Source organism: Syngnathoides biaculeatus, chromosome 15, assembly GCF_019802595.1.
Source record: "Syngnathoides biaculeatus isolate LvHL_M chromosome 15, ASM1980259v1, whole genome shotgun sequence".
Classification (NCBI taxonomy): domain Eukaryota; kingdom Metazoa; phylum Chordata; class Actinopteri; order Syngnathiformes; family Syngnathidae; genus Syngnathoides; species Syngnathoides biaculeatus.
Genome location: NC_084654.1, coordinates 23,011,205 through 23,028,041, shown reverse-complemented (window position 1 = coordinate 23,028,041; position 16,837 = coordinate 23,011,205). Strand labels below are relative to the sequence as shown.

The following is a 16,837-nucleotide window of genomic DNA, read 5'->3' as shown; positions in this document are numbered from 1 at the left end:
GATTCAACCGTGGTTGTAAAAATCTGACACGTTAGCTACACTTTAAAATTTCATTCGTCTGACTCGCACTTTTTTCCCCCCCAACCCGTCCCCGGAGTTGTCCTGACTCAGCGCATTCCCACGCGCAATAAATCAGCATGTGTAAACCTTACAGCTGCCGTGTTCGAGACGCACGAGCAAACTCGTGAGATGAGGGATGAAAACGCAACAAGAATATCGAGGAGATATTTACATTTTACAGTACGATTCGAGCTATCTCGCAGACGCCGTGACGTAGGTTGGCGGAATTGCACAGCTACTTGTCGCGAAGTAGAATTTAGTGCGTTTGGTCGTAAACTGCTCCATAGACCAAAGGGTTAAAAATAATGATAAATTTCCCAACTAAATTGCTGAACAGAAAGGACTTATAAAAAGATAAAACAATTATCTCTGGTGGGACCCTGGGCGACTTAGGACTTGGGTTCATTTCAATTCTTCTTCTTTTCCTTTCGGCTTGCCCCGTACGGGGCCGCCACAGCGTGTCATCTTTCTCTCCAACCCCAACTGTCCTCATGTCCTCCCTCACAACATCCATCATCCTTTTCTTTGGTCTTCCTCTCGCTCTCTCTTCCTTGGTAGCTCCATCCTTACCATCGTCCTACCGATTTCCTCAGTCTCTCACCTCTGGACACGTCCAAACCATCGAGGTCTGCTCTCTCTGACCGTGTGTCCAAAACCTCCGACTTTGGCCGTCCCTCTAATGAGCTCATTTCAGATCGTATCCAACCCGCTCACTGCTGGCGAGAACCTCAACATCTTCATTTCTGCCGCCTCCAGTTCTGCTTCCGGTTGTTTCTTCAGTGCCACCATCTCTAATCCGCACACCGTGGCCGGCCTCACCGCTGTTTTATAAACTTTGCCCTTCATCCTAGCGGAGACTCTTCTGCCACATAGAACACCAGACACCTTCCGCCAACTGTTCCACCCCGCTTGAACCTATTTCTTCACTTCATTACTACACTCTCCATTGCTCTGAATGGTTGATCCCAAGTATGTGAAGTCGTCCACCCTCGCTATCTCCTCACCGTTTCCCCTCCCCCCCTCTCATTCACGCCCATAAATTCCATTTTACTTCCGCTAATCTTCATTCCTCTCCTTTCCAGTGCGCAACTCCATCTTTCTAATGGCTCCTCCGCCTGCTCCCTGCTTTCACTTTAGATCACAATATCCATCTGCGAACATCATGGTCCAAGGGGACTCCGGTCTAACCTCATCTGTCAGCCTATCCATTACTACCGCAAACAGGAAGGGGCTCAGAGCGGATCCCTGATGCAGTCCCACCTCCACCTTGAATTCCTCTGTCACAAGGCTCCGGCACATCTACACGTCCTGTACTATTCTAACGTATTTCTCTGCCACACGAGACTTGCACATGCAGTACCACAGTTCCTCTCTTGGTATAATCTGTCATTGGCTTTCTCTAGGTCTAGGTCTAAAAAAATGTAATTTCACTCAAATAACCAAATTGTTTTCAGTCTATTTTCGGGAGCTGTTGTGCACTTCTGCCCCACTTTAACGGTATTTGCATTTTTAAAAGGCACCCATAGCGGGAAATGTTCAGCTCGTCCGCTTTTAGACTGCAGATGAACGGCGTTTGCGAGAAGCTGGCGCTGGCTGGTTTGACCGCCATGTTCCGTGTGAATATTGCACATCATTTTTTTAAAGGTTGCTCTGTGAAGAAAACCCACAACCGGAGTCTGTAACCACTCGGAAAACTAAAAAACGGGATTATTTGCCTTAAACTGTGTGAGCCTGGAGCCTCGGTCTGGAGTCTCATGAGGGAACGCCTGACAACTGGATAAAAGCTCGGGTTGACAAAAAAAAAAGAAAAAACCTTATAAAATTTTTATTAGAAAGGTCAAAATAAGAGATGGATTGTATTAGATGGGAGTCATGTTCACAGGGAACGTTACAAAGCCCCGAGTGCTTCGAATTAGTGTGGAAAAACCACAGCCAATGGGAGGGGTGTGAACAGCATCGCGCCACCTGGAAAAACAACTATAAAAGACAAAAACAACAACAGGCGACCACCTTTATCTGGCTCTGTGTCTCGCCGCACAACACTTTTCCATTCAGCTGCGACAGCTGGAAGCTGCCGACTCATGAGCAGGAAGTCAAACTTCCTCACAAGCTGCATTTGAATCATTGCACATTGACAGCAATAAAAAAAAAAAAAAAAAAAAAAAAAAACAACAACCGAATGCTAACAACATGCGCGCGGAAATGGGACGCGTCCGCAAACAACAGCACACGAAGAGAACAACGCGCTGCATTTACTCCGACTCATTTTATCCGAGAGGAGAGTAAGGACGTCGAGAACGTGGAGCCCGGCCGCAAACCGGAGACTGCGGCGCGGCGACAAAACGGTGAGCTCGGCGTCTATGTGAAGAGGTGGATTAGCGAGTGCGCAGAACTCGTCCCTGGACTTCCTTCTTCTCGTGAGATGAGACCGAGGGCCGCAAGAAAGGAAAGCGGCACTGCAAAGTCAAGACTGTGGAGTCAAACGTCGCAGCGCTCAAAGCGCGGGAACAGGCTAAGCTAACGCGCTACAACGAAATATTTACTCAGTTACTTCACTCGTCCTGAGTGGTCTCCCTCCCGCCTCCGTTCGGTCCTTCTCCTCCACCCACTTTTTTCCCCTTCAACTCGACCTGATCCGGGAAGTACTAAATCATCTGTTCCGCAGGCTGCGATCCAGCTACTGCAATCGTGTTTGAGCCCGTCTGCCGCTCGTTCGACTTCCGCACATCCACGCGTGTTCGTGTTCGGAGGGGCCCAAAAGTGTATTTACTCGCACAAAGACAAGGCCTTCGTGAACGAAACGGCGAAGCGTCGAAGGCAGCTGAGGCATTCCAACAGTAAAGACGAGACGGGTAAGCGCCGGGCCAGCCGCAGCGCCGCTCGTTATTACACGTGTACGACAGCTTGAAATGTTAAAAAAAGTGAAATTCGTCGTGTCTGGCTGGCTTTTTGGGAGTTCTCTTTGTCTGAGGCACCAACACCGGCGCCTCTGGCACAAATCTGCAGCGCCGGTGTTGTATCACCTGTTGCCTAAGTACGCAAACACACACACACACACACACACAAACACACTCTCAGGTCTCTGGAGAAAGGCCGTGTGAATAGCTCCACACCTCATTATGAGCAAGCGGGGGGCCCCCCCCCCCCCGGGGACGGCGTGCTCGGATCGACGCGCCATATTTTCCCCTTCGGGGAAGCGGGGAGGGCGGGCAAAAGGATGTTTTGGTGCCCCCGTGCAGGCCTGTGACTCGCAGCTTTTCTTATCTGGAAAACCTTTTTGCGGCTTTATAAGGAGCACGGACGCACAAAGTCAATGTGAATGAAGACGCGTCAGGCTTAGCTGGGCTTCGAAACATCCAAAAAGGCGCATTGGGGTCGGGGCGCTGCCGGGGTTTGGTCTCATGAGAATATTTGATTCATTATGATTATCGTTATTGTTTATTACACAGTCATTGCTACAGTACGTACAGGACAGCTATATATATAGTTTTTACAGATTTTCTTGTAAATGAACTCTATTCTTGTAAAATTATGACTATTGGTCAGAAAAGGGTGACTTTTCTCCATCCATTTTCCGAGGCGCTTATCCTCACGAGGCTCACGGGAGTGCTGGAGCCGATCCCGGCTGTCATCGGGCTCTCATAAGGCCTTTTTTCTTGTAAGATTGCAAGAAAGCACTGGATGCAATTTTGTTTTATCATTCTTGTAAGACTGATTATATTCAATCAAAAATATGTTTTTTTTTCTAGGAAATGTAACATTTTATTCTTTTAAGATTATGGTTTAAAAAATAATAAATAATAAGGATGTTTTTTTTTTTATTCGTTAAAATTTGTTTCAATCAAACATACATTTTTTTTTCCTGAAAATTCACAACAAATGTTTTGATTTTTTTTTTCCTTTTACTGCTTATTTTGCTCCCAAAAATTACAAAAAGATTCTCAAAAACATACATATTTAATCCCTCGAGATGATTCTATGCACGGACCCCGAATCGGACGGATTATATTTCCCTTTATCGGTAAAAACCCGACTCCGAAAGCGAAGGAACCGGACGGCTGGCCTCGTCCCGGAGCGGCTCGTGTCCGTCCAATTTCTCAACCTACTCAACGCTGCCGTCTTTCATCTGCGTCCAAGCAAAATCTGCCAAGCGCTCCCCCGAATGAGCAAAGTTGTGCTTTTACAACGCTCCAGACCGTCGCGTGCCGACTGGAGATGCGGCGCGGCCGTCCACGAGCGGCCTCTTAGCGACGCCTCAAAAGTCGCACGTGTGCCCGAGAGCCACGTCTGCGAGACATTTGACAGAAAAAGAAGAACAGATCTTTTCTTCCGGCTGTACCGAGGACGACGCGACTGTTTCCAAAATGCGCTTACGACGGCAGAAATGAATCGGAATCCATATATGCGCATGTTTAGACTGCGGCAGTGGCGCTGGATTCACGGGGGAGGGGGGCGGTTATGTGTGTATGGACTGCTGTTCCCGTCCATCAGAGGGTCATATGAGGAGCAGATTAGGGTTTCTAACCGCAAACCCCTGTCGCCGCCACCCGTCGTCGCGGAGGCGGCGAGGTTAGAGCCGTCATGTTCCGGATAACCGCGGGCAGCCCCCCCCAATTTCCAAGCGCCCTCACCGAAGATCTAAATTGGGAATCTCGAGGGCTGACTCACCTCGCCAGCGCCAAGCATTTCCGCCATTTACGATTGGATCACGACGCCGGCGTCACGAGGCCATTCGCGGGGAACGCTTGCATCGTCCGATGGAAAGCAGTCCTACCTCGCTTCGTTTGAGTATTTGTCGGGATTGTTTTGCGGTTCAAAGTGCGCCCCCGCTGGCGTGCATTTCTTTCATTGACAACATGGCTGCAAACAAAGATGGTTTGAGTGCCCCCCATGAGGAAGCACTTCAATCCCAGAAGGGGGGAAAAAAGATAAACATGTTTTGAATCATGTCAATGTCATTCGCTTTTTCTACCAGCCAAGGGGGAAAGAAAATATCAGAAATCATCTTTCTGTCAACACCCCACACCCAAAAATTTTATTTTAAGGTCTTTGCTTGAGGCGAGGAACAACCCAAAAAGTACTGCTGCAAACGCGCGTGAAATTATTTTGATGGAACCGCATCCGCCGCTCCCAGAAGCGCTCCAATTTTACAGTTTTTAGGAAATAGCTACATGCTAGCTCGAAAACAAACAACATTTTCCGCATCAAACGATTCATTGGCGACTCTAAATTGCCCCTTGGGTGTGATTGTGGGTGTGACTGTTGTCTGTCTCCATGTGCCCTGCGATTGGCTGGCAGCCAGTTCAGGGTGTACCCCCGCCTCCTTCCCGTTAACAGCTGGGATGGGCTGCTGCACCCCCACCACCCTCATGAGGATAGGCAGCTTGGAAATTGAACGAACGAACTTACGAGAACGCTTAGACTCGAAAACCCTTGGACTATGATGTTCGCAGAACAGCGGCGAGATGGTGTAAATAGGTGTGACAGAAGAATTTAAGGTGGAGGTGGGACTGCATCAGGGATCCGCACTGAGCCCCTTCCTGTTTGCGTTAGTAATGGACCGGCTGATAAATGAGGTTAGACTGGAATCGCCTTGGACCATGGTGTCCGCAGATGATATTGTGAAAGCAGGGAGGCAGGTGGAGGAACGGAGAGGAGAGGAATGAAGATTAGCCGAAGTAAAACAGAATATATGTGGGTGAATAAGACGAGCGGAGGTGGAGAAGAGATGGCGAGGGTGGACGACTTCAAATACTTGGGATCAACAATACAGAGTAATGGAGAGTCTGGTAAGAAAGTGAAGAAACTGGTCCAAGCAGGTTGGCGGGAGGTGTCTGGTGTTCTATGTGACAGAAGAGTTTCCGCAAGGATGAAGGGCAAAAGTTTATAAAACTGTGGTGAGGCCGGCCATGATGTACGGATTAGAGAACAGGAAGTAGAACGAGAGATGGCAGAAATGAAGATGTTGAGGTTCTCGGTCGGAGTGAGCAGGTTGGATAGGATTAGAAATGAGCTCGGCCAAAGTTGGACGTTTTGGAGACGAGGCCCGAGAGAGCAGACTGGTCCAGAGGCGAGAGAGTGAGGAAATCGGTAGGACGATGGTAAGGATGGAGCTATCAAGGAAGAGAGAGAGAGAGAGAGAGAGGAAGACCAAAGAAAAGGTTGATGGATGTTGTGAGGGAAGACATGAGGACAGTTGGGTGTTAGAGAGGAAGATGCACGAGATAGGCTTAGATAAAAAGATGACGCGCTGTGGCGACGCCTAATCGGGACAAGCCGAAAGGAAAATAAGAAGAACTTACGAGAACGCCGAAACGCTCGCAGATGCTTACAAACCCATAGCAAACGATCTCAGGCGAGAGTCTTCCCGAGAGAACGCGGCGTTGACGTTAGCGAGAGAACAAAAAAGACGAGGAATGCCCTTGCGGGGCCTGCGGAAGGACAAGACGGGAGAGGCTTTGGCGCGATTCGGAGCAGAAGGTGGCAACACGGGCCGCCCTCTTGGGATACACGTAACGCATAACTGGAGATGAAAAGCCGGACGGGAGGGGAGCGACTCGGGTCACATGCACAAACACAAGTCCGAGAATAGCCTCTAAACACCGGGGAAGAAAATAGCCCAGTAACAGAGGATGTGGCGGCGTTTGCGCGCGTCCCTGCGACTGCGCAGTCTGTCGTCTCGCCCGTCCGTCAATTTCGGAGCCTCGCTCGTGTGCGACGTTAACGTTTGAAAATGTGAATTCTTGACTTGAGTTCCGGATTCGTGTTCATTGAACACCGCGATAAAAGCAAGAAAAGGACGCGAGACTCTTTTGCTCGAATCGAAAAAGCCTACAACTTGGGGTGTGTGGTATATGCGCAATACGTTTGGCCTCCAGCGGGGGTGTCAAAGCGGTTATAGTTCAGGGGTCACGTACTGCATAATTTGGGGCAAATCATGCTTAGCATACAAATTTTCCTTTTTGATTTAATACAAAGCCCTGCAAGTACATTTTTATCCTTTTGCTCTCACAAAACAACCTCAGATTTCTTAACAAATGTTTTCAATTTTACCATAAACGTGTGTTGAATACCTGATCACAGCGATTGATTTTAAAAGGGATGTAATTTTATGTATTTATGTATATATAGTATTTCACTAAAAAAAAAAAAAAAAAAATCTTGAAGCTCTGGAAATTGATTTTAATCCATTGCCTAGATGAGTGTAATAATTCTCAAAATTATCCATTTGCTTTGCCACTTATCCTCACGAGGGTCGCGGGTCAGTGCTGGAGCCTATCCCAACAAAAAAAAAAATGTCTGAACAGCCTCTATCCTGAAAACTTGGGTGGGTTAACACATGTGAAGGCACCGCTCTATAAAAATATTTTAACATCCACCCATCCGTTTTCTTAGCCGCTTATCCTCAACAAGGGTGGGAGGGAGTGCTGGAGCCTATCCCGGCCGTCAACGGGCAGGAGGCGGGGTTACACTCTGAACTGCTCGCCAACCAATCGCAGGGCACATAGAGACAAATAGCCGCACTCACAATCCCACCTAAGGGCAATTTAGAGCGTCTAATTAATGTTGCATGTTTTTGGGATGCGGGAGGAAACCGGAGTGCCCGGTGAAAAGCCACGCAGGCACGGGGAGAACATGCAAACTTCACACATAGGCGGGGCTGGGATCGAACCCGGGACCTCAGAACTGTGAGGCCAACGCTTTACCAGCTGATACACCGTGCCTCAAAATTATCTCCAACACCCTCGCCGTCAGTTTTTTTGTTTTTCAGGCCCACCGGCCTTATGTTTGACACCCCCAGCCTGCAGTACATTGCGAAAACGCTCGTCAAAGACGTCGTTGCAGTGTGAAAACGTCTCCAAGCGCCTTCATTTTAATTTACAGCACGATACGAGCATTGCGTTAACTTCCAGGTGAGGCGTCAGCCTGCACCCGCGCGTCGGAAACGACCGGGCCGTAAAACGGAGAGCGGCGTGCGGCTGCGGTTCTGCGCAAATCTCTTGCTAACGCGGCCGCGCTAACGGCAGAGATTTCAAGCATTGGAGCCACTCAAGATGGCTTATTGGTCGCCGAGAGTTGCGTGCAGGGTTTCTCGTAGAGGTGGGGGCCTTGTCTTGCCTTCGCTATCGTCAAACACAGTACACAGGCAATCGGGGGGGGGTACTTTGTAAGCCACAGCACTGACCGGAGTGCGGTGTGACGTCTTGGCGTACACACGCACACAATGTGCACGTAATCCAAACGCGCGCACACTTCTGGCATGTTCTTGACAGCTTGGGTGGGGGGGGGGGGGCGATAGTGGGTCAGCATGACTGGAGAACAAAAAATGGCTGCAGCGGTGTGTTACTCGCCACACATGCACTCACTCCAACACGGCCAGACAACACAATGTCAGAGACTCGTGTAAAAATGCACACACCTCACTCTCACTTACCTCTCATGCACACAGCCAAGCACTCTCATATTCACAAGCTCACTCACAGGTACAAAAAAACAAAGCAAACAAACCTATGGCGGCACAGCCCACGCCAAGTAAAGAACTCACACGTCTGGTTTTCTTGAAAACGGACACATTTCTGTGCCGGTCCGTCTTGAAGCTTCGTCAAAGTGCTCCTGACAAGTTTTTAAGCCTGTTTGGCTATTATGAGAAATAAAGCAAATTCCAAAAGGGCAAACATGTTTTTAATAAATGTAACTTTTGTATATGTGTAGGATTAAAACTGATTCAAATATCATGTATATATATATATATATATATATATATATATATATATATATATATATATAATATATATATATATATGGCCAATGGCCTAGTACACAGTATTCCACGCTGTGTAAAAAGCGCCGACGCCTACGCGCGGCTGCAGCGCAAACAAAAACACCCACTCGCGCACAAAAGTTAGCTTCTCGCGCTCGTGATATTAGCATAATGTCACGGAAAGGCAGGACCAGCAAACTTGTGGAGTTTTCGTGCTGAACTGCTCCTCTCTTGCGGAGTCAGTTGACAAAAGCAAAAATGTAAACAAAAGCAGCAGGCAGTGTTGAGGACCTCCAAATTTGATTTATGCGCGAAGGCCTCAGATACCTCGAGAAGGTCTCGTGTGCACCAAAATCAATCGGACGCTTCCTTTAAGTGCTCACTTTAACTTCGTCAATACTCCCTGGCTGTCACAACTTTCAAATACTGTACACCAGGTCTTAGGACCTGGGATACATTAAAGACATATCCTGTCCAATCAATTGGGTTCTTGCTTTTAAATGCATAACCCGACACCCCCCTCCAAAATAACTGAGCTTAGGCTGGCTCAATGTGACGTTATGAATCCATCTTCTGACCTCGGCTACCTCAAACGGTTCGTATATGGATCAAGATCGATGAGGTTCTTGCGCTAAGTGGCCGTTTACTTGGATTGTTGCACGTGCCATTGACAACGCCAACCCATACGAGCGTCGACCTCAGCTACCTTCAAACGGATGCTTTAAAAATCAGTTGGTCGCTTGCTTTCAACGCATCCTTCACTGTATCACTCGGGAAGAGTAAGACTCGCAAAGATCGGCGTACTTCTGGCGAGACGCACTTTATCAGAGAGGGGGATGAGAAATTGAGGGGTGGAGAGAGGGGCCCGGATGAGAATTTCTAACAAATAATGCCAGTTTGAGGAGAACAAGAGCCTCCGGTATTTACTTCTCAGGAGACTCCTTTCATCAGAGGGGACAATGAACGTAGCCAAAGAACAGAGCCTCACAACAAAGAGGAGACTGTGGAGCTGGAGGAAGACAGAAATTGCGAGAACCACATCGCAATCAACGAAACGGTCAGAACCAGAACAACAACAAATGTCAGCATCGGGGAAGAGCAAGGAGCTCCAATAAAAGGGATCATTCCAATAAAGTTGAGACTGAGGAGCAGCCCAGAGGAAAGGAGGTCATGGCTCTCCTGTATTGACTTAGAAAGCCAATTTTATAAACAAGTTCAGCCCAAAATTACAGCAACAAGGTAAGCTAGCACTAGCATGTACAGCCATGTCTGGGATTTTCTGGCAGTGTATGCTCGGATGTCAGCGGACATCGCAGGTTTGGCTACTTGTAAAGCGCCCAAAAATTAGCTCCGCGATTTAAAAGTGCCACAAACTCTCCTCATCAGTAGTCTGCAGACACACAAACCCGAACCAGCCTCTGATCCTGATGGATCCGGTGGCGGCGTGACTCTTGCCTCTTTGAAGTCGGGAGAGTCAGAGAATTCTGCCTCGATCAAATTCATCAACTATTCAAAGCCCCAATCCACAGATCCCATCCTCTTTCGGGGGAAAAGTCGGAAAAGCACTGGTATCGTATTTATTCGAGTCTCTTCTTGGGATTAAGACTGGGGGACTTGGGGGGGGAATTTTAGAGCAGATGATTAAAAGGATGGAATTGACAAAGCCCATCAAGCTCAGTGAGAAAGACTTTAATAGGATACGCAAGAACACCTTGTCGGTGCAGCTACTCAGATTCCAGCAGAGAGCCTCATCTCGCGGACTCGTACAAGCAACCAGAGACAAAGAAAAGAAGTCAACAAATTGCTTCTGACCCCCCCTCCTCATCCGATTTGCAATCCATCATCCCCGGGAATTTTGGACTCCCGGCGACAGGCGAAAACAACTCCCCGAGTGATGACACCGCTCATCTGGCAGCCCCTTCAAGTGAGTGATTAATGTATACGGGCGGGTTTATGTTAAAGCCCTAAGTGGAGGGGGTGGGCGAGGGATGGGGGGGGGGGGCTTTTTGGGGTCCTATAAATACAAGATGACGCCAGAGGGGATAGGGTAGCGTGAGTACCCTGATTCAGCTTAAATGACGGATACCTTAGATCGCGTTATCGCCGCGGCGGTCTCTCTTTCACTGGAATTGCCTGCCAAGCCGCAAGGTTCTGACGGGAGGGGTGGCAAAATGTTCATAATTACTTTTGCAGGCGGCAAACAGACCCTCAATCCAAGTGTGATCTGCTCAGGTCGTAGTTGACCCCCGCCCCCAACTCCAAAATCCGTCTCCAACCGTGATACGTTGTGTGCTGTCACGATGTTTCGAAGCAATGGCAAAAGTGTTACGTATTTTCTTCGGGACCGTTGCGAATGCGGGCGACGCGGAAGGCTCGCGGTCCAAGCATCTGCTTCACAGATCTGAGTCCCGGGTCTTGACAGGCAGCTTTCACTTGGTTGGCATGCACGACTCGTAAAAATTCAGCGGTATTCGCCTTCTGTCAAAAACTGCAGAACGGTCTTGAACTTTTGAATGTCCGACTTTTGGACCACTTGGCGTTCTCTTTAAAAAAAAAAAAAAAAAAAAAAAAAAGTGCTGAACGGCAAAATTCACATTTATTAATCATTTAATTCCCCAAATACTGCAATGGAGAACAGATCCTGATTTAGAATGCTGACCTAGCGGCGGACTGCGGCGTAAAAATGTGTCTCATCTATGAATATTTGTTTATCTGTGACTCCTCCAGTTGCTTCTCGCTCTCTCGCTCTCAATAAATAAATGATGCAGTTCAAAATTACCCCAAAATTTTGTCATCATGTTATTCGCCTCCGTTGCTGTTATCATGAATCTTTTTTGATCTTTTGTTCATGCGTGAAGTGCGATTCAAATCTGACGCATTCTAATTATATTTATGTTCAGATCCTAAAAAGGTGACTCGTTTGTGCGAAGAATACGCAGTGATTCCGAGATGGCCTCCACGCCGCCTGATTCTGCTCACAAGAAGACGTCGACCCCCCCCAAACCAGCAGGACCGGAACATCGGACTCCATTCCGCTTCCCATGACATTCTGGCTGGCGTTAGTTTCGATTGTGTCGCTACAAATTATCCAGTATATCACGGCATAATCACAACGTGACCGCGTCGAAATTACAGACTCGCGACGACGAGCGCGCCACATCAACGCAGTCGACGTGATGTTTGTTCCGAGGCCCGACCTTTAATTAGGATGCCATCAAAGAGGCTGCGACAAACGACCATGTTTCTGTTCATTTTATCTTGACATTTTTTTCCTCCTTTAAAACTAAAAAGAAAAATCTTCCGAAATTGAGGCACATACCAAGTTGTCAGATCACCCGGGGGGGGACCGCGTCATGATTATTCAACGCGGTCGTCGGGTCGCACCACGAGCGTAACGAGGCGGCGCGTTTGAGGCTGGACGGGCGCCATTCCCGCAGCCCGCGACATCCGAAGCAACCCCGTACGCCTTCCCCGCAGCGGCGAGCGGTCGACCGACCGCCAGAGGAGACGAGTCCACGTCGGTTCCTACAGCGGGTGGGCCCAGTTCTAAACATTTCTATAACTATTAAACGTTGTTGCGATTAATTGTTACCGACAATCGGGCCAAATTTGAGCTTTGGTCCTTTCATGTAATCAAAATGAACAAAGCCAGCAAATCTCAGATTATCTTGAGCGATTATCCCGTGGTGTGGGCTGTGCAAAGCGGGACTGACAATGGCTCACGCCGGGGTATGCACAGAACGATAATGGGGCTAAAATTGAGAGAAAAATTAAGTCCCTCCCCCTTTACCATTAAAGGAAGATTATCCTGAGTGATTATCTTGTGGTGGGGGGTGTCTTAAGTGCGGCTTTTCTTCCCCGATCTGACGGAAAAAAATACTGTGGCTGACAATCTGATATTAGACCCATTTAATATTTTCCAATGGTAAATCCTTATTTTTCGGGGGGTCAAATAGACGCGATCATCTCTCTCTCTCTCTCTCTCTCTCTCTCTCTCTCCTCTCATCTCCCGTCTCATCCTCCTCGTCTCTCTCGCTCACGGGGTCTCTCTCTCTCATCTCTCGTCTCTCTCTCTCTCTCCTCTCCCTCGGATCAGTCGCTACTCCTCTCTCTTGCGATCGAATCCGTCTCTCTCGTCTCTCTCCGTCTCTGCTCTCTCAGTCTCTTCTCGGATCGTCTCTCTCTCTCATCTCTCTCTCTCTCTCTCTCTCTCTCTCTCTCTCTCTCGCTTTCTCTCTTCTCTCTCTCCCCTCGGCTGTTTGTGCCAGCAATCAATGAGGCCTTGTCCGGAAAGTCGTCTCTTTAGGGAAAATCAGGACTTGGTAGCGAAAGCAGATGTAAAACGAGAGGGTCATTTCCGCAATTTCAAGGAAACGTTAATCTACGACTATATTATTAATAGTATTTTTTTCCCCCATTTTCAAACGGCAACTGCTTATGCGTCCCTATCCTCCTAAACGCCCATGTCGGGAACACCAGACTCTACTCAAATTTGAACGCTTGTCAAAAATGTACATCCATATTTTTAATTTCAGGATCTTCATCCATCAGACAGAGCTCCAGGTGAATGCAAATTTGGGGCATTTATTTCGGGAATGTACTGCGTGCGGTATTTAACCCATTCATGGGCAGGGTGGCAATTTTTCGCCGTATTGAGATAAAATTCACCTTACGCGCCACAATCAAGGAAATAACAGTTCTTTTTCATTCATGGTTAAGTTATTTATACGATAACTTTACTCATTTATAATCTCATCCCAAAAATCTGCTAACTTTGACCGATGAGTTATCCTCTCCATGATACCAAATTATGGATTCAGATTAAAACACTCAAATATTTTGATATACTGAAGGATATCATGCGAGAAAATCATCACCACGAATGGGTTAACCCATTGATGATGATTTCAACATGATTTCAAAACGAGCATAATGGGAAATTCACCAGGCACGAACAATTAGCATGGATGTGGGGCGATCTGGACACAAACAGTGCTGCAACACATGTAGACTGGTTGTATAACAAGACTCGCTGAAATATATTCTTTATCCTCTGGGAAGAACAACTAAAACCAGAAGACAAGTAAGGAAGTGAGCCACGGGAACAGTTTACAGATTCTGCATGTGCCTTAAGAATGAGGTCTTATTCTTCACCCAAGTGTGACAAAAACTGTTTTATTCGTTTAACTATTTCATTATGTCACTAAAGTACATTTTTGTACCTCAACAGATGGCTCGGTTGTTATTCAACTAGCGAGTACGTGGGCCAATCTCCTAGACGAACGAGCTGCCAGTCTTGCCCGAGCCGTTTTTGCGTAAACTTGAGAACGCGGATCAGGGAAAGACGGAAGGAGGGAAACCGCCATTAGACGTGCTCGAGGTTGCTTTCGCAAACAGCTGGGTGGGTGGTGAGAAGGCGAACAATGTTTCCATCCAAATCTCGGGGGGGTTCAAAGAAAACTTTCCAAATGTCACGGAAAAGGGAAGGGGGAGAGAAAATGGTGAAACGTCTGGAGGCCCCAAACAGCTGGCCTTAAACGAACAAACATCAAAGCAAGTTGACAAATTGGAACAACAGAAGTGCTGCGCTGACGGACGACAACTGTTTTATTTCCGTCATCAGAGAGTCGCTTATCCACATCAAGTGCGCTCGGAAATGAAAAGCCTAAACGCTGATTTGTTGACTTCGAGTGCTGCACAGGCGACGCCGTGACCAGTCGATGTCTTCATGAACGGTTATGCATTGTTTTGTAGCTGTTGTCCAATGAGCCAGATGAGGTGGCTGGGGCATCTGATCCGAATGCCTCCCGGACGCCTCCCTGGAGAGGTGTTCCGGGCACGTCCCATCGGAAAGAGACCCCGAGGACGACTTAGGACACGCAGGAGAGACCATGTCTCTCGCCTGGTTTGGGAACGCCGGAAGAGCTGGAAGAAGTGGCTGGGGAAGGGGAAGTCTGGGTCTCCCTGCTGAAGCTACTTCCCCGCGACCCGACCCAGAAAAGCAGCAGATAACGGATGGATGGATGGATGGATGGATGTCGTTTCTTTGAAAATTTCGAGCAGTTCCTTGACGTCTTCACAACACGCCACAGTTCGCACACTACATCCATTTCTATCGTGTTTATCCTCACTCTGCTCCTGGGCTTCAAACCCTGAACCTCAGAGGTGCGAGCCAGATGTGATAACCACAACTCTACCAGAAAGCCTCTTAAACAATTTCCCATATGCCCCCCCCCCCCCCCGTAAATCGGGATTATTTTCCCGATTCGCCAGGAAAAGTGTTTTGATGTTCCTCCAAGACTCGAAAAAGAAGAAAAGGAGCTTTGTGTCAAGGATTTCGTCAGCCTCGGAAAATGACTCACAGACGAGCCGCCGAAGTTCCTCTGATGCGCCCTCGTCTGACGGCGGCGCAGCTACGTCTAACGAGGGGGGAGATCCGGCAGTGTCTGTCACTATGGTAACCTCAAGGATGCGGCGATGGAATTCAAAAGACAAGTCGCAAAACGAGCGCACCCACGCAGACGTCCCCCGGAGGTCTCCAGTTTCCGCTGCCGCACGTCCCAAAATCTTTGCCCTTCATTCCGGTTTTCGCAGCGCACGCTTCGGTTTTTATCCTTCAAGGTGTCGCGCTCCACAGTCTCCACTTTGCTGCAGGACGGTGTTTTCTTGATGACGTCAGTCTCCTCAAGGATTATTTTCTTCTTCTTATGACAATAAATGAAGAAAACCAGTCTTGCGGGTAGTTCTGGACGGTACAGTCTCATACGTCCGGGTATTGCAAATCCATAGTCTCGATTTAGCCGCGACTGCCCGGTTATCTCTCTCTTTGCGGATCATAGGGGGTCTTCTTATGCCAAGACCTAAATACAGGAAACCCGAATTTTCCCTTCATTGTTGCCGTTTGTTTAGCGCGTCTCATTCCTGACTGAAGTCTTCATTGTGTCTTGCCAAAAAGTGACAAGAGTGTCCAAAAACTACTTTTGTCAAAATAGTCCATCAAACACGTTTGGTCACGCATCTTTGTGTTCACGACGGCGTCAGTGTCGTCGGAACGGCAATCGCGCGTGTTTGCTGACCGAGATAACGGCCGTCGCCGCTATCGTGCCAGCCAGCCCACTTCCGCCGTCGGCCCGTTGGCGCAATCAAAGCAATTACGCAACGCAATCTTTATCTTGTCAATGAAAGCCTCTCAAGTGGTCTTGAATTTTAATAAATGTCGGAGAAACCTTCTTCTCAGATCATCTTACAGTACTTAAGGACCCCGTTGGCTAGCGTTGCCCTCAGATGCCGACTGGCGGAACAAAAAAGACCAAAGTCTGAATAGCCCGTTTCCCCTTTCCTGATCGGACCTCCGCCGTGAATCAGATTCCGACGCATCGGAGATTTACCGTCTTTCTGATGTCTCTCCCGATCTGTTTTATCACTCTTCATTTCCATATTTTTTTTTTTTTTCAGTGCCGCTGCGGTGGCGAGTGAGACGAATGGTCTACCCACAGCGGGCAGTAAAAGCAGCCCGCGGCCTCTTCTGTCATTTTAGACCAGACGGTCGCAGCGCGTCTGTTACACAACTCAGGATGTGGTAGGGCTCGGGCATCTCTTCAGCCTCGGTCGTTTCTTCTCATCACCGTAAGTCCAAGTCATAAAAACCCCAGGAAAATTTACATTTTGCTTACACTACTTGGGGGAGGGGCGAGGACCATGCCTCAGATGATCGTGAACGTTCTAAACCAAAGGACAGACTGCAAAATCTTTAATCATTGCTTATATCAAACCTCACATCAGGGTGTCAAAGTACTAACTCCAAACTAGTTCTGGTTCCCCTCAGAGGAACGCGATGACTGTAAAACCACGTTCTGTGGACTGCTGCATATTCACATTTCAGCGTTCGGAGATTGTTCTTGGAAACGTACCCCCGGTTACTGGCTGGAAAACTGACCCTGTTGTTTTTGTGCTCAGGCCAAAGTCATAAAAACATGACTTCATCTTGTGGCATCTATTGTTATCCTGCTTCTGACC

General features: G+C 48.1%; 1 protein-coding gene across 1 annotated transcript in view; it reads right to left on the bottom strand.

Annotated features, from left to right (window-relative positions):
* The window catches only part of ppp2r3a (protein phosphatase 2, regulatory subunit B'', alpha), a 48,588-nt gene that overhangs the window by 23,578 nt on the left and 8,173 nt on the right, over positions 1-16,837 (bottom strand). The gene's annotated exons all lie outside the window — the stretch shown is intronic.